We start from the raw sequence: 25880 nt of genomic DNA on the forward strand, positions 1-25880 counted from the left end.
TTTAAATACTGTGTATAATTACCGTGTATTAGTAAAGTCCTTAAGCCTATTTTTAAATGCATTTTTGGTTGTTGGTAAAGCCTTTAGTAAGTCTGCAGGTAAAGCATTCCAGTCCCTGATAGTACGATTGAGAAAAGAAAACTTTCCAGTGTCCGTCCTCTGCCTTCTTTCCCTCAATTTATATGAGTGGTCGTTCCTTGAAGAGTAATTTGGCGGCTGCAACCTATTTTTTGTTTCTCTCCAGGCAGGCTCACCTCTGTATGTTTTGAACATTGCGCATAATCGAATTCGCGTTCTCCTGTCCTGTCCTGTTATAAGAGCAATACATATTTAACTCTTATAAAAGTTTACGTATACAGGGTGTTTCCGGGCTAGTGTTACAAACTTTAAGGGATGATGGGGAATGGAAAATATATCAATTTGAGATAAGGAACCCTGGTCCGGGAAAAGTCGAAAATTATAAGCAAAAATAGTTGTGTGGAAATGGAATTGTAATTTGGCACCACGTGCCCTCCTTCCCTTAACCTTTGGATCAGTCTTGGAAAGATGGTATGGGCCGGATGTCTCCTACTTGGGTACTTGTCCCGATACATCTGTGAGCTTGTCTACTGTTCCCATTGGCTCATCCGTATTCGAAAATCAGGTCTGCTTATTCCGCTCTCGTGTACTCCTCCATTTCACTAGGACTGATCGACTGGACACTGCAACTGGTACACGTACACTGCTGTCTACAGACGTGCATATCAGGACCGACCATGTCCGTTACACATTACGCTATCTGCATTGCTTTAGTGTAGTTTCCTGTCCCCACCCCTCAGACAGCGCACTGAATGGAATACTGTAAGTAGACAACGTAAACAACGTCAGATGAATACAGTATGTGTAAGATGTACAGATAAATACACATAAATAAGGTGTACAGAGCAATAAAATTATTCCATTTCCACACAACTATTTTTGCTTGTAACTTTCGACTCGGTCATTTCCGGACCAGGGTTCCTTATCTCAAATTGATACATGTGCCCTTCCTTATCATACCTGAAAATTTGTAACACTAGCCCGGAAACACCCTGTATAAAGTGTATAGTTTTAAAAGTCCTTATTTTGTAGTTTTAAAAATCCTTATTTTGTAATCATTTTGCCTATTTTGTTTTATGAACTTCTCCTTATCGTTTTTAACTTATCGCTAATTAACCAACAATTTAGTAAATCGTTTTCTGTGAGGTCCGTTACATGTAACGTAGGATGAGGTATTAACAGTTGAAATTGTAGCAGCGTTGCATCTTAGTCTTATATTCCGCTTGCGCAGCTTTTTATCGAATCAATGTATTTACTTCAAAAAACATACGAGCAACGGTATTGCATACATTTCTTCAAACTATACAATTTTAAGATGTGTTAGAATAGACATGCAATTCTGTAGGTACTTTTTTCATGTAGGTACATAATTTCCGGATGAACAATACATACTAAATATGAACAAAATCAATTCAATAGCTTTCTCTTTATAAAAAAACGTATTATCCCATGAATATCAAGAAACCGATCTTTTTTTTTATCTTGAATGTTTCTATTTCTATTTCGACTAATGAGAAAGCAAAGTTAAATTCTATAGCTGTAATTATTAAATAAAAATTCATTAAAATTTAACCAAATGGTAATCAATAATTTGTTGCGTTATTTTCATACACTTTTACTCAAACAAATAATAATAATAATAATAATAATAATAATAATAATAATAATAATAATTCTTTATTTATACTGGCAGAGTTAAGGCCATAGGGCCTTCTCTTACACTCTACCAGGTCACAAAGTATACAAGCAGTTAAAATTTAACAAAAAGTTAAAGAACAGAATACTAACCTATTACAAAAAAAATAATAATAGCATAATAAAATCGATACTAAACAACATGAAAATAATACAATAATAGAAAAAAGAAAGTAAAATACATTGGAATATAGTAAAAGCAAATCATTTAGTACAAATGGTTAATATGGAAAACGTAAGGTAGAATATAACAAAATGGAATGTAATAAGATAACAATAAAAATGAAAAGAAATACGAAAATTAAATAAAATTCATAATAAAAAGGCTGATAAAGAGAACAAAACGGGGAAAGGAAGGAAAGAATTATATAGCCTATATTTTTACAAAACTATCGCAGAGAAAAGGGCTTATAACTGAAAGGAATCTGAATTGAAAAAGTGCAGTTTTAATTTATTTTTGAAACTAGGCAATGTCCGACAGTCTCTGACAGGTTGTGGTAGAGAGTTCCAGAGCAATATAATACTATCAAAGATAAGAGTACACAAATATGGGACCATCAAACCATTTTTATAATTTCATTTATTTATTTTTTCCGGAAATACTAAAATACGTCGTCATTTGTTTTCGTGTTAAATTCCCCACCTACGTCACAATGTCTCGTTCAGGCTGGCCATTAGAAGAACTCATTAAGGAAGTGAAAGACCCGGCGACAGTTTGTGCGATAGCTCTAAATTTAAATAAGCCACGAAATATTCGTGTCACGCGCCGGACAAAAGCACAAAGGGCACGGTCAGTGTGGGTAATGCTTCGTAGTCCAGCCCACGTGCGTCTCTCTTTGACTCTCAGATGACATCTGTATTTCGGACGGACGGCGCTGTTCTTTTGTCGGATATCAAGCGTTGCTGTGTAGAAGGCATTTGTTTCTCGATCGGCAGTTGAAATGGTTCCGTAGAAGACGAAGGCAGTTTTAATGGGACAGAAGCTTTCTTTAGGAGAATTTGGAAAATTTGTGTGAATTGGAAGACCTCTGGTTCGAATTTTTATCTCCGCTAGAATTGCTGTAACTTTCAGGTGAGTGAGTATTGATTATTCATTTTTAAATTAGCATGTTGGAAGCATATCGACATCTTTCATAACCGAATATGTACGCAGACAACGTCTGTACAGAAGAAATTAATATCCATTTATTGAAATAAAAGAAAAGTCTTGTGAATTGGTACGTTTATAGTCTAATACCGGCCTAAACGTTAATACATTATTTATTTTACTTCTAAGCTTTTGAAATTATTCTTATTTCTTAACATCCAGGCCTCAACAATAGGAGATATCGCCCACTGCCTTGTTGAACGTCAATTTCGTTAGGATGAATGGAAATCCCGCGAGTATTTTTAATGGCGCTATAAGAGGGCCCTGAAACGGAAATACGCACATACAGACGTTTCGAACGTTGAAAAGATAAATATTTGCAGACGTAAACTGATCAAGATGCAAGGGGATTCGTAATCATTCCCAGATGGAAGTCATAATAAAAATAATGAATCCATAACAAGAGTAACAGTGGAGTTACCGCCAATTTGGCGTAAGAATATTGAAGTCTGGTTTATGCAGATCGAAGCCCAGTTTCTGACAAAGGGAATTACGGCAACATTAACTAAATTTAGTCACGTCGGGGTTTCTAATGTGGTTGTTGCTAGTTATTCATAAATAAATCTACAATATTAAAATGATTTTGTTTTATATATATTAAACTGAAATTACCTGCATGATTTTATTGATAGACGACATAGCGTGAACGATGAAAGAATGTGAAACTCAACAACAATTACAAATTAAAACAACAATGGTTATGAATGTTATGACTATGACAAACAATTAAAAGTGTAGGCTACTTCATATAGGCTACATAGAGGTTGTATTTCATGGATAATCGTCTACAGCAGTCATGTCAACTGATGCCCATATGGGCAAGCGCGCGCTTTAGAGCCCAGGAGAGCCTGAGCGCTTTACAGCGGAAAGGAGACAGACGAGAGAGGTGGTATATGCCGCTTGGTCGAGCTATATACAGGGATGGCCAGCACTGATTCAATAGATAGAGGGAAGAGAACTTATTAAAACTGTATCCATGGTAATTTTTAGATTTGTCTGAGAAGTATAAGTGCATTATAAGAATGTAAGTTTTAATTTTAATGCTCATTTTTCACGAGTTTCCTTTTTATTCAAAAGCAGTATTTTCTCAACTTTTTACAGAGGTGAAATTTTCAGATATGTTTATTTAGTAACCTTGCCGGGTAGCTCAGTTGGTAGAGCAGCTGGCTACGGACTGGAAGGTCCGGGGTTCGATCCCAGGTGGTGACAGGATTTTTTTCTCGTTGCCAAACTTTCAGAACGGCCCCGAGGTTCACTCAGCCTCCTATAAAATTGAGTACCGGGTCTTTCCCGGGGGTAAAAGGCGGTCAGAGCGTGGTGCCGACCACACCACCTCATTCTAGTGCCGAGGTCATGGAAAGCATGGGGCTCTACCTCCATGCCCCCCAAGTGCCTTCATGGCATGTTACGGGGATACCTTTACCTTTTTACCTTTTACAGGTACTGAAACAATGTTTTCGTAAATCTAATATACCGTATATACGTATTACTGAAGATAGTGTATTGAAAATTTTGAAAATATTCGCATGGAAATTGTTTGTAAGGAAATGAATTAACAAAGCAACTACTGTTACATCATAAGCAAAAGATACGTGCCCATGCGTTGTAAAAATGTCAGCTCTATAGCTTCAGCACATTTCGAGAAAATAATTTAATATTCTGATGATAGGAAGTTGCGCACCAATATCACCTTAAAAGCATAATGCGATAAGAGTTTTGTTATGTAATATTAGTTACACTTAAAACATATATCTAGGTAACTTTGCTTTGTACTATAATATTGTTTTGATTAGCTTATTGGTTACTTTTATAAGGCTGAAGATACAATCAATATAAATTCCAACTTACCATGTCATACTTAACCTCTTTCTTTGGGGTATCATTTTCTTTATGAATGATGTTTCATTCACTTAATATAGTATAGTTTTACTACTATAAAATTTATGTCAATATTTCTTCTTAACTCTTTATTATGTTATTAACGTTTAAAACAGAAGTGCAATATTAAGAAATCAGTGTTAGTACTTTTGTTTTACAGACAATATAGATAATATCAAACAGAAAGAAGCCATATAAAAATAACGACATAAAATTTCACGTTCTGTTTGAAGTTTGTGCACCACTGTTTTCTTAATCCAACAGGCTGCTTATTCATATACACAACCCTTCCTCTTTCCATATTTAGCGCTTGCTGCCCGCGCACGACGTCAAGGTCAGAAAAATGCGCTTGCTTTGACATCACTGGTCTGCAATATGAGTACTACTATATAGAATAAAGTTTAATATACATTCAAGTTCATAGAAATATCGAACTTTCTCTCTCTTGTCGACCTGGTTGGCGAGTTGGTATAGCGCTGGCCTTCTATGCCCAAGGTTGCGGGTTCGATCCCGGGCCAGGTCGATGGCATTTAAGTGTGCTTAAATGCGACAGGCTCATGTCAGTAGATTTACTGGCATGTAAAAGAACTCCTGCGGGACAAAATTCCGGCACATCCGGCGACGCTGATATAACCTCTGCAGTTGCGAGCGTCGTTAAATAAAACATAACATCCAAATTTCTCTTAAATGTAGTGTAGTTAGGGACCATTTTTATCTGTAATTTTTTTATGCTTTGAAGTTACAAAGCATTTTATTACTTCGTGACAACATACTCTTTTTTTGTCATTTTCTATCCCAAGATTATTAAGAACGATGAATATTATTTCTGTGTGTTTCTTGTATTTCTTAAAATAATGTTTATACTTATTTACTTATAGCTTTTAAGGAACCTGGAGGTTCATTGCCGTCCTCGCATAAGCCCGCCATCGGTCCCATCCTGATAGGTTACTTTTGGTTTGTTTTTCTCAGATCTTTCGTTTAGTAGTAGGTTATTTTACGACGCTTTATCAACATCTTAGTTTATTTAGCTTCTGAATGAGATGTAGGTGATAATGCCGGTGAAATGAGTCCGGGGTCCAGCACCGAAAGTTACCCAGCATTTGCTCATATTGGGTTCAGGGAAAACCCCGGAAAAAACCTCAACCAGGTAATTTGTCCCAATCGGGAATCGAACCCGGGCACCTGGTTTCGCGGCCAGACGTGCTAACCGTTACTCCACAGGTGTGCACTCTCTTTCGTTTATTTAGGATAATTTTGGTTTCTTTAGAGATCGTTTTTCAGGTCTTATTCGGTTTTCTTTTGTTTTTCTTTTGTCTCATTAGGTTAGTTTCTGTTACGTTTGATTTTCTCAAATTATTTTTTATTTGTTTAGGATAGTTCAGGTTATGTTTGTTTTATCATATTATTTTTACTAAATGATGATGATGATGATGATGATGATGATGATGAGGAAGTGTGGACTCTTTAAGTACAGCAAAAGTGCTCGAGATTTCGTAATGGATGGGATGAATTATCCATTTGAACGTAATTAAATAACACGTAACATGAATAATTGCTACTTTCCGTAACCATGGGAACAGAACAGAACTGAAGTTAGGCACAGCAACTAGGCGATAATTAACCTATATCGAGATTGACCTTGACACAGCCCTCACACTACATTATTTTAGTAACTATGCAACAGACGGCCCCCCAAGGCCTCCTTGCAGCTATTCAAATAAGACTAAATTAAGCTAGGCTATCTACCGGAGAGAGGGAGAGCAATGGATTTTTAAGAGGACAAAATACAATCTTTAGCGTGGTCTTTCGTGAAGGGAAGTGAAGATAGGGTTATGTATGATATAACACTGACCATGAAAGAGAGAGCTTCAGGGAGACTGATTCTCGCCCACGAAATATCTTTAGGCCTACTAGCATAAAAATGTTCTTGTCTCGTAAACTGTGATGTTGAGGAAGAAGGGAATGGGAAATAGAACTTCGACAGCAGAGAAAATGTATTCCAGGTCGCAAGATACCGGGTTCAACACCGTCACACAGTGTTCAATTTTCCCGATCTAGGAGGACAAAAATCAAATTTCGACTTGTTTAGTTATGCATAGGTGAATATGAATGCGTGTCCTTTAATATTTGAAGAATGTTGTGAGAAATAGCTTTTACTAATTTATCAGCGGGAAACTATATTTATAAGGGTATAAACTTTGAGTTCTTCCTAACACTTGTAGCTGCGGTTCAGTAGTAGAAAGAGAGGCTTACTATGTGGGTGAAAAAGAGCAAATACAGGGACATCATTTTATTTTTACTAACATTTTTAATATTAACCTGGCTATACATTTAGAGAACCGGAAAAACCGTTCGCTACCCCTTCCACAACTGAAGTTCGATGATACTGGCGTAAAACACAAAACAAATCACTTTACTAGGTATAGGAGGGAAGAAAAGTACTTCATCCATTTACGTAAACTAGGAAATATCGCGATTTTGACTTTGATAATTTTCATTAGGTTTTTATTTAATCAAAATGCAGTACTGTATTAAGAATAAGTCTTTTTACTCACGAACTGAGCTATCCATGCGAACGTATTCATTATACACTGTATATTATACTGTCTACAGCACATTAGCGTACAATATATAGAATTAAGTTCAATTGAAAAATAATCATAATATGAATATTTAAACACATTTTCGAAAATGGTAGCCGTTCATTTCGATAGCCTACAGGCTTCAGTTCTTTTGTGCATATTATCGCACTATAGACTATTGCATCTAATTACAATTACCAGTTTCGTCCTTCATACTTAGTAACTCATGTTGAAATAATTCTGTACCTACTCTATAAAAGAGTACCTTACGTACTGTAAATTCAATCTTCACTTCTGCCCGACCCGCACAGATAAAATTACTCAGACATGCTATCTACTGTCCGTCCAAGTGGTTATGTCGCAGGGTCGTAGAAAGGGGGGAAATCACGTGACAGTTAATTACTTAACGAGACCCTTTTATTTAAGTTATTTTAAACTGTTGTATAATATTACGTAAACGTCCAATTCCTAACAGAAATTAATGTTTTCAGAAAAGAGCTAAGACAGCCCAGCCACTAGACTTTATAGAAAGGGGCGAGCAAAAGCAGGTGGGGGAAACCGGGATGCGACTTAGGCAAACGGACGACAGTACCTGTGCGAAAATATGATTCAATATTAAAAGTTCTTTCGTCACTGGAAAACGCGAACATATTTCTGGAACGTACTATACTCAGTAACTCAGTGCTGTTTACTATATGCGGCCTTGATTCTGTCTGGAGAACAGTTGAAACTCCATTAGTAGAAGGGGTGGGAGTGAAGTACATTAAAAAACTCAGGTACAATAAAAATTGAAGTAAAAATAAAATGATGTCCCTGTATAATGTCAGTTTTAGTATAGCCGGTCACATCCGGTTACAACAATTATTTTACCATTTAATACAGCATCATTTAGAGTGTTGAATCCCTGTTTTAAAGTTTGCGCGTTCTTGCGCATTTATCAGTAACTAATTTTTTTGAGTGGCGGGGCGTGTTTGACTTAACAGCAGAAAAGATCCATTGACTAAGGAAGTTTTTAATCCCTGTGAGAGTGTTTTAGGGCTACAATATTATTCAAATGATATGGAATGTCAGTTTAAAAATATACATTGGAGTCGACCTGGTTGGCAAGTTGGTATAGCGCTGGCCTTCTATGCCCAAGGTTGCGGGTTCGATCCCGGGCCAGGTCGATGGCATTTAAGTGTGCTTAAATGCGACAGGCTCATGTCAGTAGATTTACTGGCATGTAAAAGAACTCCTGCGGGACAAAATTCCGGCACATCCGGCGACGCTGATATAACCTCTGCAGTTGCGAGCGTCGTTAAATAAAACATAACATTTATACATTGGACACATTTTTATCTAACAGTGAATCAGAACGCAAATCTTTAGCTGGACACGATTAAGAACTTCTCTGCAGTCTAACGCATTGTTATGAAACTTTGTACTGTACATGGCTTACAGGTGGCACATATGATGTGTGTATAACCTCTGATTATGTTTGCACAAAAAAAAACTACCCCTTTATAGTGGGAGCATTCAGGCAGAATTAATAACTTCTCTCCTATCTAAAAGATTTTTATGATACCGGTACATTGTACGGAAGTTACAGGTAGCATATATTTTTTGTGCACAAACTCTATTTACGGTTCCATAAGTGGAACTACTCCTTTCAGGGATGCATTTAAACAAAATTAATAAATTCTCTCCTATCTTACAGATTTTATGAAACTTTATACAGAAGTTTCAGGTGGAATATATTTTTTTGTCCAGAAAGTCTGATTATGTTTTATAAGAGGAATTGCCTCTTTATAGTGGTGCATTTAGAGAAAATTAACAACTTCTCTCCTATATAATATACTGTCTTTTCATGCAACTTTGTACAACTACTAGGCCTACAGGTAGAATACAGATGTAATCAGAATTTGTACACAAAAAATATATCCTACCCGTAACTTCCGCACAATTTTTCATAAAATCTGTTAGATAGAAGCGAAGTTACTATTTTTGTCTAAAACCACCCCGTATAAAGGGGTAGTTCCTCTTACACAATCGCAGTCAGAGTTTGCACACAAAGAATATGTGCTATCTACAGGGACATCATTTTATTTTTACTTCAATTTTTATTGTACCTGAGTTTTTGAATGTACTTCACTCCCACCCCTTCTACTAGTAAACTTCCAACCGTTCACGACACAGAGCCGAGGGCGCGTAAGCAGTACTGAGTTACTGAGTATAGTACGTTCCAGAAATATGTTCGCGTTTTCCAGTGACGAAAGAGCTTTCAATATTGAATCATATTTTCGTACGGGTACTGTCGTCCGTTTGCCTAAGTCGCATCCCGGTTTCCCCCACCTGCTTCTGTTCGCCCCTTTGTAAAGTCTAGTAGCTGGGCTGTCTTAGCTCTTTTCTGAAAACATTAATTTCTGTTAGGTATTGGACGTCTACGTAATATTATTCAAGTGTTTAAAATAACTTAAATAAAAGGCCCTCCTTAAGTAATTAACCGTCACGTGATCCCCCCCCCCTTTCTACAACCCTGCGACAAAACCACTTGGACGGACAGTAGATAGCATTTCTGAGTGATTTTATCTTTCCGGATCGGGCAGAAGTGAAGATTGAATTTACAGTACGTAAGGTACTCTTTTATAGAGTAGGTACAGAATTATTTCAACATGAGTTACTAAGTATGAAGGACGAAACTGATAATTGGAATTAGGTACAATAGTCTATAGTGCGATAATATGCACATTAGAACTGAAGCCTTTATCGAAATGAACGGCCACCATTTTCTAAAATGTGTTTAAATATCCATATTATGATTATTTTTCATTTTAACTTCATTGTCTATTTTGTACGCTAATGTGCTGTAGACAGTATAATATACACTGCATAATTAATACTTCCGAACGGATAGCTCAATTCGTGTGTAAAACACTAAGTGTTAATACAGTACTACATTTTGATTAAACAAAAAACTAATGAAAATTATCAAACTCAAAATTGTGATATTTCCTAGTTTACATAAATGGATGAACTACTTTTCTTCCCTCCTATACCTAGTAAAGTGATTTGTATTTTACGCCAGTATCATCGAACTCCGTCGTGGAAAGGGTAGCAAACTGTGTTTCCTGTTTCAATCGTTAATAGAAAGGTATAGCCAGGTTAATATTAAAAATGTTAGTAAAAATAAAATGATGTCCCTGTATAATGTCTGTACAAATTTTCATAAAAATCCGCTCGAATGCAGAGAAGTTATGAATTTTGTCCAACTAGATTTGCGTTATTGCACACTGTGCGTCAGCTGAAATAGGATGGGGGATGGAATTCGGAGGGGGTGGTTCTAGCGTAAGATAGTCTAGGAGTGGATCTCTGGATTTTCCTTTTCTGACGGCTTCATATTAATAAATGTTGCAATATCGCCTGAAGTAAGAATCTTCAATTTCAAATGTTACACCAAGCACGTAGTTCTTGAAAACCAGCACAGACGTTGCAGATCGAACTTATGCAGAGTGCTGGCCTTCAGAGGCCCGCTCTCATGAATGAGATCTGCAGAACAAAACCATCGCGACCCCCACGGGATTGGCAGCAATTTGCTGTGTGGATTACGTGCCGGTCCGCACGAGCTGCCAGCGAAGGTGGCCGGCTACGTCACATCAAAATTACGACGACTTGATGAGGACTCAATTACTACACATTTCAATTGCTGCGAGGGGCTAGGAAAAGTTCTTCTTCTGGAGTAAAACAACTTTCCAGCCTGTTGGGTATTTCACAGAACTGTGAGTGCAAGAAGAACAAGCTTTACTTTATCAGTTGAAGAAGAAATGTACATCAACTACTTGTTCATGCGGATGACGTGAATATGTTAAGAAAAAGTCTACAGACTCTTAGGGAAAACATGGGAATTTTACTTGAAGTAATGAGATGGTTTGGAAGTAATTGCGAAAAAAGCAAAGTTGGCCTATATGATTATGTCTGATGGCCAGAATATTGTACGAAATAGAAATACAAAAATTTGATATTTATTCTTTGAAAAGGTGGAAAAATTCAAATAACTTCGAGGAACAGTAAGAAATAGCCCTATAAATGACACTCGAGAGGAAATTAAACGCAGAATAAATATAGGAAATGCCTGTTATTATTCGGTTGAGAAGCTTTTGTCATCCAGTCCGCTGTCAAAAATCTTGAAGTTAAAATTTATAAAACAGTTATATTACGTACAGCAGAGTCCTTATAGCCCAACTTCTGTCTGTTGCTTTTTCAATTCACCGCGGGCTAAAGCAGGGAGATGCACTGTCACCTTTACTTTTTAACTTTGCTCTAGAATATGCCATTAGGAAAGTTCAGGATAACAGAGAGGGTTTGGAATTGAACGGGTTACATCAGCTGCTTGTCTATGAGGATGACGTGAATATGTTAGGAGAAAATACACAAACGATTAGGGAAAACACGGAAATTTTACTTGAAGCAAGTAAAGAGATAGGTTTGGAAGTAAATCCCGAAAAGACGAAGTATATGATTATGTCTCGTGACCAGAATATTCTACGAAATGGAAATATAAAAATTGGAGATCTATCTTCCGAAGATTTTGGAGCAACAGTAATAAATATAAATGACACTCGAGAAGAAGTTAAACACAGAATAAATATGGGAAATGCCTGTTATTATTCGGTTGAGAAGCTTTTATCATCCAGTCTGCTGTCAAAAAATCTGAAAGTTAGAATTTATAAAACAGTTATATTACCGGTTGTTCTGTATGGTTGTGAAACTTGGACTCTTACTTTCAGAGAGGAACATAGATTGTGTTTGAGAATCAGGTGCTTAGGATAATATTTGGGGCTAAGAGGGATGAAGTTACAGGAGAATGGAGAAAGTTACACAACACAGAACTGCACGCATTGTATTCTTCGCCTGACATAATTAGGAACATAAAGTCCAGAAGTTTGAAATGGACAGGGCATGTAGCACGTATGGGTGAACTCATAAATGCGTATAGAGTGATAGCTGGGAGATCTGAAGAAAAATACCTTTGGGGATGTCGAGACGTAGATGGGAGGATAATATTAAAATAGATTTGAGGGAGGTGGGATGTGATGGTTAGGGACTGGATTAATCTTGCTCAGGATAGGGACCGATGGCGGGCTTACTACTTGTATTCTGTGGATGATTGGGTAGCCGAACGGCCTCGCTTTTGTACAAGTACAGCACTGCGGAGAACTGAACCCGAGCTATGGTGTGAATGGTGATATGTGAATTAATGATGGCGAAATGAGTCCGAAATCCAACGACGAAAGTTACCCAGCAATTCTGCTTCAATTTGTTGAGGGAAAACCCAGGAAAAACCTCAACCAGGTAATTTGTCCCAACCAGGATTTGAATTCGGACCCTCTCGTTTCACAGTCAGATGCGCTGACCGTTACTCCACAGCGGTGAACAACATTTTTATTAATTCACTTTATTTTAAAGCCAAATTGAGTGAAAACATAAAACATAACGTCTTACTAACATTGCCAGCGTTTCTTGTTTTCGAAATCGTCAAGATAGTGTTTGTAAACACGCGTGTCATTTTTCGGCTGATGATGTGTCCCTTCCTGCAGACTAGCCGCTGACTCAGAGTGCCGCCTGCCGTCTAGACGTCCCAGGTTGAAGGTCCTCTCAGTTGTTTGTCAGTTTAAATTTCGCAGTACTTATTATAAACTAAAGACGCAACTTCTAAGTGGGTTAGAATTCAGCTTCAGTATGGATTTTTGTCCGTTTCTATGTGATGTCATGTTACTAAGAGCAATTAAGAGGAAAAAAGAGAAGAATTGCTGATGCAGTGCAAAGTTTTTGCAAGTTTCAAATATCGCCAACTTTTATGAAACTTGTGACACTGCAAGCGTACTGATTGGCAGATACAAGACTTGTTTACTATTTACAAAGCCACTTTTGATCTGTTTTGATAGTAAGACAGTTTTGTTGAACCAAATCGTGCTGACGTCCGTGAACTTCCTGATCCTTGTTTTGATGCATCCCATTCAAGTCAAAGATAGCAAAAAGCAGTTATCGGCTGTTGCATTGTGTTCTCATCCCTGCAGCACAGGCTTCATGACTGCATTTCCGCTACTTTTTAAAATAGGTTTTCAACAATGTTTCAGCTGTCCTTGTCCCCCTGTAGGCCTACTCCCCTTGTTGTTCTTGTATTCCCCTTGTCATCATTGTATTCCCCATGCTTTCTCTCTATTTTCCTTGTTCTCCTTGTATTACCCTTGCTCTTATCTTCCCCTTGCTCATCTTGTGTTCCCCTTCTTGTTGTATTCCTCTTGTTCTCCTTGCATTTTCCCTTCTTCTCCTTGCGTGTTCACTTGTTATCATTGTATTCCCCTTGTTATCCTTGTATTCCCTTTGTTATCCTTGTATTGCCCTTCTTCTCCTTGCATTTTCCCTTCTCCTTGCGTGTTCAATTGTTCTCCTTATATTCTCCTTGTTATCCTTGTATTCCTCTTGTTCTCCTTATATTCCCCTTGTCCTTGTATTCTCCTTGTTCTTCTTATATTCCACTGGTTTTCCTTTTATTCGCCTTGTTCTCCTTGTATTATCCTTGTTCTCCTTAGGCTATATTCTACTTGTTCTCCTTATATCCCATTGTTCTCCTTGTATTACCCATGTTCTCCTTATATTCCACTTGTTCTCCTTGTATTCCACTTGTTTCTTTATATTCTCCTTGTTATCCTTGTATTCTCCTTTTATTCCCCTTATTCTCCTTGTATTCCCCTTGTTTTTATTATATTTCCCTTGTTATCCTTGTATTCTCCTTTTATTCCCCTTATTCTCCTTGTATTCCCCTTGTTTTCTTTATATTCCCCTTGTTATCCTTGTATTCTCCTTTTATTTTACTTGTTCTCCTTGTATTGCACTTGTTTTCTTTATATTCCCCTTGTTATCCTTGTATTCTCCTTTTATTTTACTTGTTCTCCTTGTATTCCCCTTGTTTTTATTATATTTCCCTTGTTATCCTTGTATTCTCCTTTTATTCCCCTTATTCTCCTTGTATTCCCCTTGTTTTCTTTATATTCCCCTTGTTATCCTTGTATTCTCCTTTTATTTTACTTGTTCTCCTTGTATTGCACTTGTTTTCTTTATATTCCCCTTGTTATCCTTGTATTCTCCTTTTATTTTACTTGTTCTCCTTGTATTCCCCTTGTTTTCTTTATATTCCCCTTGTTATCCTTGTATTCTCATTTTATTCCCTTTATTCTCCTTGTATTCCCCTTGGTTTTATTATATTTCCCTTGTTATCCTTGTATTCTCCTTTTATTCCCCTTGTTCTCCTTGTATTCCCCTTGTTTTCTTTATATTCCCCTTGTTATCCTTTTATTTTACTTGTTCTCCTTGTATTCCCCTTGTTTTCTTTATATTCCCCTTGTTATCCTTGTATTCTCCTTTTATTTTACTTGTTCTCCTTGTATTCCCCTTGTTTTATTTATATTCCCCTTATTCTCCTTGTATTCCCCTTGTTTTCTTTATATTCCCCTTGTTATCCTTGTATTCTCCTTTTATTTTTACTTGTTCTCCTTATATTCCCCTTGTTCTCCTTGTATTCTCCTTGTATTCCCCTTGTCCTCCCTGTATTCCCCTTGTTCTCCTTGTATTCCCCTTGTTCTTCTAGGATCCCCCTTTTGTGCAATCGCACCCACTTCCTAGATGCAATACTAGCCTCGATTCTCTTGGGATCAATATAATTAGGACAGAAATTCGGACTCTAAAATGTCTAGCAAGGAAAAAGCAGTGTCACCAATTCAACTCAACAGCATTGTGCACTATCACTGGTGAACTAATAACAGCCTAGCATTTAAACTACTACCATTGACTGGCCCTTCAAAACGACCGGGGAGTCATTAGTAGACAGTTTGTCGACTTCTTTGTTCGGATAAGATAACTTAATGTTCATACTGCGTCTGTTAATATCGTCTCGAGTGCGTTGTTCTTACTTTACCCGTCACGGACATCGATACGCGTAGGCAATATGCACAACAGTGGAAAACAGTAGAATATGCAGTGACTTTTCACCCATCTCTATATCGGCTTATTAGTTGCAAACTGTACAAAAATCTTGATTGCGAGTTCGGTCTAATATCCACAACGCCTTGCATTTTCTTGTTTTTATTAAGAATGTAATGTTTTGAATATAATACGTTATAAAAGTTTACTGTAATCTTTTTCGTAACATTGTCCACCATCTTTGTCAGTTTCTGTAGGGCTGAAAACTTATAAAGTACAGGGACATCATTTTATTTTTACTAACATTTCTAATATTAACCTGGCTATACCTTTGGAACCGGAAACACCATTTGCTACCCCCTTCCACGACTGGAGTTCGATGATACTGGCGTACTATACAAACAAATCACTTTACTAGGTATAGGAGGGAAGAAAAGTAGTTCATCCATTTACGTAAACTAGGAAATATCACGCTTTTGAGTTTGATAATTTTCATATGGTTTTTGTTTAATCAAAATACAGTACAGTATTAACAATGAGTGTTTTTACTCACGAACTGAGCTGTCCATGTGGACATATTCATTATGCATTGTATATTATACTGTCTACAGCACATTAGCCTACAATATAGAGAATGAAGTTAAATTGAAAAATAATCATAATATGGATATTTAAACACATTTTTTAAAATGGTGGCGGTTCATTTCGATACAGGCTTCAGTTCTTTTGTGTATATTATCGCACTATAGACTATTGTACCTAATCCCAATTACCAGTTTCGTCCTTCGTACTAATAACTCATGTTGAAATAATTCTGTACCTACTCTATAAAAGAGTACCTTACGTAAATTCAATCTTCACTTCTGCCCGATCCGAAAAGATAAAATTACTCAGACATGCTATCTACTGTCCGTCCAAATGGTTTTGTCGCAGGGTCGTAGAATCGAGGAAAATCACGTGACATTTAACTAATTAACGAGGCCCTTTTATTTTAAACAGTTTTATAATATTACGTAGACATCCAATTCCTAACAGAAATTAATGTTTTCAGAAAAGAGCTAAGACAGCCCAGCCACTAGCCTTTACAGAGGGGCGAACAGAAGCGAGTGGGGGAAACCGGGATGTGACGTAGGCAAACGGACGACAGTACTTGTGCGAGAATATGATTCAATATTGAAAGCTCTTTCGTGACTGGAAAACGCGAACATATTTCTGGAACATACTATACTCACTAACTCAGTGCTGTTTACTATATGCGGCCTTCGTTCTGTGTGGAGGACAGTTGGAACTTCATTAGTAGAAGGGGTGGGAGTGAAGTACATTAAAAAACTCAGGTACAGTAAAAATTGAAGTAAAAATAAAATGATGTCCCTGTATAAGCTTAACTTAAATGCATAGCTATGCACACTCCTTTAGCTTCAATCTGTTCTTGTTTCTATCGTTGCTAAGCGACTGCAGTAGGACAGCTACATGCAGACGATCTAAGAGGCAGAGAGAGCCTTTCTTTATTCTCTACTAAGTCCGTCCCTGAAGGCTCACTTCACATGGTTATAAACATGTCATGTTTTGTTTGTGAGTATGCATGTAATTCTTTTATCTCCTTTGTGATATTTTAGTACTCTACACGTATTTTTAAGCATTATGCCGCTCGTGAGAGATTGTTCGGCGCCGTTAGACCAGTGTACCTCGAGTCAAATGTGTTGCATGACGCAAGTTCTGCAGTCAATATAATGAATGGCGTGTGTTAAACCAAGGAAGGCGATTGGTTTTTGAGCTTCCGTAAGTAAATCCTGATATATACTGAAATATTTTGTAAATCTGGAATTAATGCCTTCTCCGTCTATTTTATTGTCACACGTGTATTTTTTATTTTATTTTTTTTTTTCGGAATATGTATGGTAAGACTTTCCTGTGTTAAATTTCAACATACCTCGTTTACATGTTTCGACCTATTTATGGGTCATCTTCAGAACTGGTCGTTGTTGGTCTTGGCACACTTGTTCTGTTTCCTGTGAGGGTGTATATTTCATATATAGGTTATTTAGCGTCTGAATGAGATGATGGTGATAATGCCGGTGAAATGAGTCCGGAGTCCAACACCGAAAGTTACCCAGCATTTGCTCATATTGGGTTGAGGGAAAACCCTGGAAAAAACCTCAACCAGTTAACTTGCCCCGACCGGGAATCGAACCCGGGCCACCTTGTTTCGGCTGGGTAACTTTCGGTGCTGGACTCCGGACTCATTTCACTGGCATTATCACCTTCATCTCCTTCAGACGCTAAACAATCAGAGATGTTGATACAGAGTCGTAAAATAACCCAATAAAATAAAATAAAAATAACCTTGTTTCGCGGCTAGACGCGCTAACCATTACTCCACAGATGTGGAATGTATGTATGTATGTATGTATGTATGTATGTATGTGTTTAAATCCTCGTGGCGAAAGAGTTTTGCCGTGAAATTTCGGCCAGTGTATGAGACCGTTGCCCACCTAGCATCTTGATGGATTTGGTAATCTAGATACGATAGGTAGCGAAATCTGGTTACGGAAACCAGCTATAACGGTTGGATCATTGTGCTAACGACACGATATCTTCGTTCAGGTTCGATGATCGTTCACCTCTGCTGTGGACGTGAGACCAGTAGTCTGCTGGTGGCCCTTGGCCCTTCACAGTTTACTGTCTTCGCGCCACGGATGAGCGTATGTGTGTAGTCGTCAGTGTTGCCAACTCGATTCTTAAAAATCCGCTATGACACCGTGCAGAAACCGCTAAATTGCTATATTGTCAATGTAAAATTAGATTATTTTGCCGCTGTGAGTGCTAAAAATACCCGCTAAATCCCTATATCAGCAATACAAATTTTATAAATTTTATCCGCTAAACTAACACAGAAAAACGCTAGATCTAGCGGGAAAACCGCTGAATTGGCAACACTGATAGTCGTATAAGTACGTACGACGCATTACTGGGGTCTCCAAGCGGTTCCCAGCTGAACAAACAGTAGAGAAATAACAATAATTAATCGTGTTCTGTTTGCTCAGCGGTTGGATGCAGCACGAATCGTGCATTTCGTGTTGCTGGGCGACGGATCTGCTTCCACCCGGCCAGATCTGGATGAAGGCCTATTAGCGCTACATTCAGTTATCTTCCCGTATCTTTAGAAAACAAATTTGTGTTTACAACAAATGCACACTACTAGCACTTTGGACAGATAACAGTGTAAATATAAGATAACTGGCGAATAATATGTAAACACAATCTACAAATTTAGCTGTGGATAGGAACTCCGAAGCCCAGAAGTTATGCAATCGCCGCTTTGATTATCGTCAGCTGTAATCTTTAGAAAGAAGCGTATTGCAGAAGTGTCGTATGGTTGCACCATGTTACGCATTATCTCGGAACAATGTATTCAGTTACAGTGTTGCCACTTTTGGTACAATTGTAGAGATTTGGTGCGTTTTTAAATGTCTGTATGGGCTATTCCATCTCAAATCGATCGAAATATAGAGAAAATTGACCTTGTAATTTTTAAATACAATTAAACTTTTCCTGTCCGTTGACAACTGTGATACAATGCTTTGTGCAAAGTTTGAGGCATCAAAACTTCATAGTGTTTAAATTAAAAATATTTAAATTTATCGTATTTTCATAAAATTTGCAACTTTAAACTGTTGTGGCTCCGAAACCCTTTCACCCAATGATCAAAATCATGGTTTATTTTGATGCTGAGAAATTAAAGTTTATATTGACATGTAAACAGTTTTTCTTACTTTTTATGGAAATGGAGAAATTTATATTTTTCTTCATTAAGACGCTTTTGGCCACGAAAAAATATTTTTAAAATATATGGTTAAATTCCGCATTGAAAGTACAAATAAACACATATTTTTTTACTGATGGCACGTTGATAAGAAAGTATTTAAAATATCAAATAAAGAAAATAAATAGTACGCGCGTGAACTAACCAGCTGACTGTGAGGCGGGAGCTAGCCGAGACAAGCAAGGCCAGGAGACAAACACGTGATGTTTCGTCTAGTAGCGCATAGCTGGGCTAGCTTTATCACAATTTTTCATAAACACAGGAGTAAAATGACGCCTAACGCTCGCTTATCTTCAGCTCTCGGCGAGTGCGTGCGGTACTGCGCCGTTCAAGTCCAGGCGTGTGAAAATAATTTATTTAATACCCTCGAAACTTATTGCCGAGCCACTAAGCAAACAATGCCGAATCCCTCTTAATAATGCAAGGTTTTTTCTCAATATTTTTTTACATTTTTCCAAATGGGCAAAAAGCCTAAAAGTAAGTAAAATCAGATTATCTGTCTCTCTGTGTACAATAAAAATAAGGATTACTTCTTAACATAACCTACCAAATGTCAGCTTCAAAATGAGCTCCCGTTCAATGTTCTGCAGTAAATGGTTCCAGAGTTCTGAGCGCTGAAAGAGGCTTGTTTTTATAAAATACGCTAAATTTGTCGCTCAATAATACGAAAACCGTTTGACTTTGGATAGTATATTTTTGAAAATGCACTGTCCTCAGCACCTTGTATATAAATAGGAAAAAAATTAGAGTATTAAAAAATGCGAGGTTTTTTACTAATCAATTTCATATGGAATAGCCCGTATGCTCATACGTACAGTTGATTTTTTTTGATACAATCTTCCATAATTTGGTACAATCTGTACAATATTAGAAAATCTGTTTATAATCAGTGGCATAGAGCAACCAATATTGAATCTGTAGCCGTATGGTTGTAATGGTTGGAACTACCAGATAAGCTCCAACCAAAAGTACAGAACTTCCAACACTACCGGTATTGAAAGTTTAAGTTGTTTTTTAAAGTAGGCCTACAGTAGGCCTATATTGTACGGGGACATCATTTTATTTTTATTAACATTTCTAATATTAACCTGGCTATACATTTGGATCAACGATTAAGAACCGGAAACACCGTTTGCTACACCCTTCCACGACTGAAGTTCGATGTTACTGGCGTAATATACAAACAAATCACTTCACTAGGTATAGGAGGGAAGAAAAGTAGTTCATCCATTTACGTAAACTAGGAAATATCGCGATTTTGAGTTTGATAATTTTCATTAGGTTTTTGTTTAATCAAAACACAGTACAGTCTTAACAAAGAGTGTTTTTACTTACGAACTGAGCTATCCATTCGGACGTATTCATTATGCAGTGTATATTATACTGTCTACAGCACATTAGCGTACAATATAGAGAATGAAGTTAAATTAAAAAATAATCATAATATGGATATTTAAACACAATTTTGAAAATGGTGGCCGTTCATTTCGATACAGGCTTCAGTTCTAATGTGCATATTATCGCACTGTAGACTATTGTACCTAATCCCAATTACCAGTTTCGTCCTTCGTACTAGTAACTCATGTTGAAATAATTCTGTACCTACTCTATAAAAGAGTACCTTATGTACTGTAAATTCAATCTTCACTTCTGCCCGATCCGAAAAGATAAAATTACTCAGATATGCTATCTACTGTCCGTCCAAGTGGTTACGTCGCAGCGTCGTAAAAAGGGAGGAAATCACGTGACAGTTAATTACTTAACGAGGCCCTTTTATTTAAGTTATTTTAAATAATTGTATGGGTATAATATTACGTAGATGTCCAATTCCTAACAGAAATTAATGTTCTCAGAAAAGAGCTAAGATAGCCCAGCCACTAGCATTTACAGAGAGGCGAATAGAAGCAGATGGGGGAAACCGGGATGCGACGTAGGCAAATGGAAAATGATGCAATGTTGAAAGCTCTTTCGTCACTGGAAAACACGAACATATTTTTGGAACGTACTGTTTACTATGACCGTAAGGCTACTATGACTGTATATGCGGTCTTGGATCTGTGTGGAGGACGGTTGAACTTCATTAGTACGAGCAAATGCTGGGTAACTTTCGGTGCTGGACCCCGGACTCATTTCACCGGCAATATCACCTTCATTTCATTCAGACGCTAAATAACCTAGATGTTGATACAGCGTGGTAAAATAACCCAATAAAATAAAAAAAAACTTTATTAGTAGAAGGGGTGGGAGTGAAGTACATTAAAAAACTCAGGTACAACCAAAATTGAAGTAAAAATAAAATGACGTCCATGTACAAAGCCGATTCACATACAGGCCTGTTTAAAAATAAATGTTCCAAAGATCACACACTTGCCACAATAATAGATAACTTGTCCCAACCAAGATTTGAACCCGGCCGCGCTAATTTCACTGTCAAACTCCACGGCGGTTGCGGGTTCGATCCCGGCCCAGTTCGATGACATTTAAGTGTGCTTAAATGCGAAAGGCTCATGTCAGTAGATTTACTGGCATGTAAAATAACTTCTGCGAGACAAAATTCCGGCACATCCGGCGACGCTGATATAACCTCGGCAGTTGCGAGCGTCGTTAAATAAACCATTTTTTTTTCATCAACCTCCGCCCCATAGTAATGAAACAATGTCTTTTGCATGTCACCGTTTATTTTATTAGCATTGGAGCTCTCACATTACCGGTCTATTAATATTCTAAATGTCGGAAAGATCGTCTTAATAGTCCATTGTAGGGAGATGTTATTCATTAACTGTGACCGTAAGAAGGAAGCCATTTTTCGTGTTACATCAGACAGCGAAATGCCGGCGCCCATTAAGAGCAAGGTCAGGTATGACAACATAGCAGCTACCAAGGCGTACCTGCAATAGCTGGATCTTCTAAGAATGTAGTAACCCTTTGCGAGTTAAAGATGATGAAATTTCAGTAGAATTCATCACTATGGAAACTACTAAGTACAGATACTCTAAATTGATGCTTGTTTTTATGCTGGTCGGGAAAAGTGCTGTATGCAGAAGACATTGTGGTATAAGTCTAAAGGCTGGTTCACAATAAACCGGGAACGGAAACGACAATGAGAACGAGAACGGAAATACTGTTAAAATAAATGTATTTAAATGTGGGCATTCACAATTAAGTATTGTGAATGCCCACATTTAAATACATTTATTTTAACAGTATTTCCGTTCTCGTTCTCATTGTCGTTTCCGTTCCCGGTTTATTGTGAACCAGCCTTAACTCAGCAGTGACCAAAGCGGGTGTCGTGATTACGAGGAGTTTCCTGTACATTGCTGTGTGTTTCATTCACGTACTGAAGGCAAGCAGTGGCGGTATCATGTCGCTCTACAAACTCTGTCTCTACAAGCAGTAAGAGGTGGTTTCGTAAAGAACTTTTTTGTTGTTTTGTCGGACAAAATGTAATATGTTTACTTTGCTCAACGGTTCAATTAAGCGTATATAAAAACATTAATTGCCACGCTGAATAATGTATTATTATTATTATTATTATTATTATTATTATTATTATTATTATTACTGACAACTAAGTATGTGTTTCTATAATTCTCCTGTACGAACATTAATATTGATATTTTTAGATCTTCTCCCTAGAAGGATAAAATTATTAGGTTTTATCTCAGTTTTAATCTTCTTAATCTTTAGATGAGAGGTAACTATTTATTAGTTATTCATTTAATAATAATATTGTAGAAAAACTGATTCAATATTATGTGCCAAAGAACTGTCAAACGCCAGGAATTGACATGTCTTAAATCATAGCCAGGAAGAGAAAGATGAGATAAATAAATGTAAGGAAGTCAGCTACCAAATGGGGTTTGAAATATCTCGTGCTCTAAAGCCTTTTAATAGAACAGAATTTCTCAGAAGAGTAATGATTATAGTAGCTTAAAAAAAGTTTTTAATTTTGTAAAACTACGAATTTCTCGACCAAGTATCGAGAGAAGAATTTAGAAAATTCATGATTATATTCAAGAGGAAGGTTAAAAAATGAAGCAAGAAAAATCGTATATTAATCACTGGCTCTTGATGACAGCAGTGACATTACTGATACAGCAAAGCTCGAGATTTTTATCCGCGGGATTGATCAAGATGTTGGTACAGGAACCACCACTGGTTGTAGTTTCCATGCCAACTACCTTTCCTCCGTCTCCTTACTTCATAGGCTGTATAGCATGTAATCACTGCAGCTCGAGTTTTGGTCACCGCTGCAACTGTATCGTGGAGTGACAAGTACGTTTTGATGTTATAAGAGCTGATGTGCTGTTCTACGTGTGCATAACAGATCTAGGAACCAGTCACAAGTTTCTTCATGTGCTTTTTCCTTAATCGTTATTTAAGGGGAGATTTTAATAATAACTGCAAGCGAGCGCCTTACAGCCAATCAAACAGCTCATTGACACTTGACTGACATACCTAGGAGAGTGATGTAAATTATTACGGGTTCGAAAATAGTGTTTTATTGTAATCAATTAGCTATACTTCAGAATACGGCGTAAGTAGGATACTTACATACAAAGGCTGCCACTTAAAATAATTACAAAAAAAGTCATGTTTTTTATTGATAGTACAAAAGTAAATAAATAGATAGGTAGGTAATAGATAGATAGATAGATAGATAGATAGATAGATAGATAGATAGATAGATAGATAGATAGATAGATAGATAGATAGATAGATAGATAGATAGATAGATAGACAAGACAGGTAGGTAGGTAGGTAGATAGACAAGACAGGTAGGTAGGTAGATAGACAAGACAGGTAGGTAGGTAGATAGGTATGTAGGTAGATAGATAGATAGATAGGTAGGTAGGTAGATAGGTAGGTATGTAGGTAGATAGGTAGATAGATAGACTAGACAGGTAGGTAGATAGATAGATAGATAGACAGGTAGGTAGGTAGATAGATAGACTAGACAGGCAGGTAGGTAGATAGACAGATAGACTACACAGGTAGGTAGGTAGATAGATAGACTAGACCGGTAGGTAGGTAGATAGACTAGACAGGTAGGTAGGTAGATAGACTAGACAGGTACGTAGGTACGTAGGTAGATAGACTAGACAGGTACGTAGGTAGATAGACTAGACAGGTACGTAGGTAGGTAGATAGATAGACAGGTAGGTAGGTAGATAGACAGGTAGGTAGATAGATAGATAGATAGATAGATAGATAGATAGATAGATAGATAGATAGATAGATAGATAGATAGATAGATAGATAGATAGATAGATAGATAGATAGATAGATAGATAGATAGATAGATAGATAGATAGATAGATAGATAGATAGACAAGACAGGTAGGTAGGTAGATAGACAAGACAGGTAGGTAGGTAGATAGACAAGACAGGTAGGTAGGTAGATAGACAAGACAGGTAGGTAGGTAGATAGGTATGTAGGTAGATAGGTAGATAGATAGACTAGACAGGTAGGTAGGTAGATAGATAGACTAGACAGGTAGGTAGGTAGATAGATAGACTAGACAGGCAGGTAGGTAGATAGACAGATAGACTACACAGGTAGGTAGGTAGATAGACTAGACAGATAGGTAGGTAGATAGACTAGACAGGTACGTAGGTAGGTAGGTAGATAGACTAGACAGGTACGTAGGTAGGTAGATAGATAGACAGGTAGGTAGGTAGGTAGGTAGATAGACAGGTAGGTAGGTAGGTAGATAGATAGATAGATAGATAGATAGATAGATAGATAGGTAGATAGATAGATAGATAGATAGATAGATAGATAGGTAGATAGATAGATAGATAGATAGATAGATAGATAGATAGATAGATAGATAGATAGATAGATAGATAGATAGATAGATAGATAGATAGATAGATAGATAGATAGATAGATAGATAGATAGATAGATAGATAGATAGATAGATAGATAGATAGATAGATAGATAGATAGATAGATAGATAGATAGATAGATAGATAGATAGATAGATAGATAGATAGATAGATAGATAGATAGATAGATAGATAGATAGATAGATAGATAGATAGATAGATAGATAGATAGATAGATAGATAGATAGATAGATAGATAGATAGATAGATAGATAGATAGATAGATAGATAGATAGATAGATAGATAGATAGATAGATAGATAGATAGATAGATAGATAGATAGATAGATAGATAGATAGATAGATAGATAGATAGATAGATAGATAGATAGATAGATAGATAGATAGATAGATAGATAGATAGATAGATAGATAGATAGATAGATAGATAGATAGATAGATAGATAGATAGATAGATAGATAGATTTGTTTGTACCGAATATAATAAATTCAATAATACGATGTAAGAGTAATGGAACGGAGAAAAATTCTCTCCGGCGCCGGGATTTGAACCCGGGTTTTCAGCTCTACGTGCTGATGCTTTATCCACTAAGCCACACCGGATACCACCCCGGCGTCGGACAGAATCGTCTCAGATTAAGCTCCAACTCTTGGGTTCCCTCTAGTGGCCGCCCTCTGCACTACGTCATAGATGTCCGACGCCGGGGTGGTATCCGGTGTGGGTTAGTGGATAAAGCATCAGCACGTAGAGCTGAAAACCCGGGTTCAAATCTCCGTTCCATTACTCTTACATCGTATGATGACGCAGAATATCTGCATGGAAATATCATTTCTACTTCGGTACATTAAAATAATATATATAATAT

At 37.1% G+C, this 25880-nt stretch overlaps 1 protein-coding gene across 1 annotated transcript in view; it reads left to right on the plus strand.

Moving 5' to 3' along the window:
• The first annotated feature begins 2584 nt into the window (after positions 1-2584).
• Positions 2585-25880, plus strand: part of LOC138703049 (uncharacterized) — a 152867-nt gene continuing 129571 nt past the window's right edge. Inside the window, exon 1 of the mRNA XM_069830709.1 lies at positions 2585-2845. The gene's annotated coding sequence lies outside the window, so the exon portion shown is untranslated. The remainder of the gene's footprint in view (positions 2846-25880) is intronic.

Source organism: Periplaneta americana, chromosome 1 (genome assembly GCF_040183065.1).
Source record: "Periplaneta americana isolate PAMFEO1 chromosome 1, P.americana_PAMFEO1_priV1, whole genome shotgun sequence".
NCBI classification, from domain to species: domain Eukaryota; kingdom Metazoa; phylum Arthropoda; class Insecta; order Blattodea; family Blattidae; genus Periplaneta; species Periplaneta americana.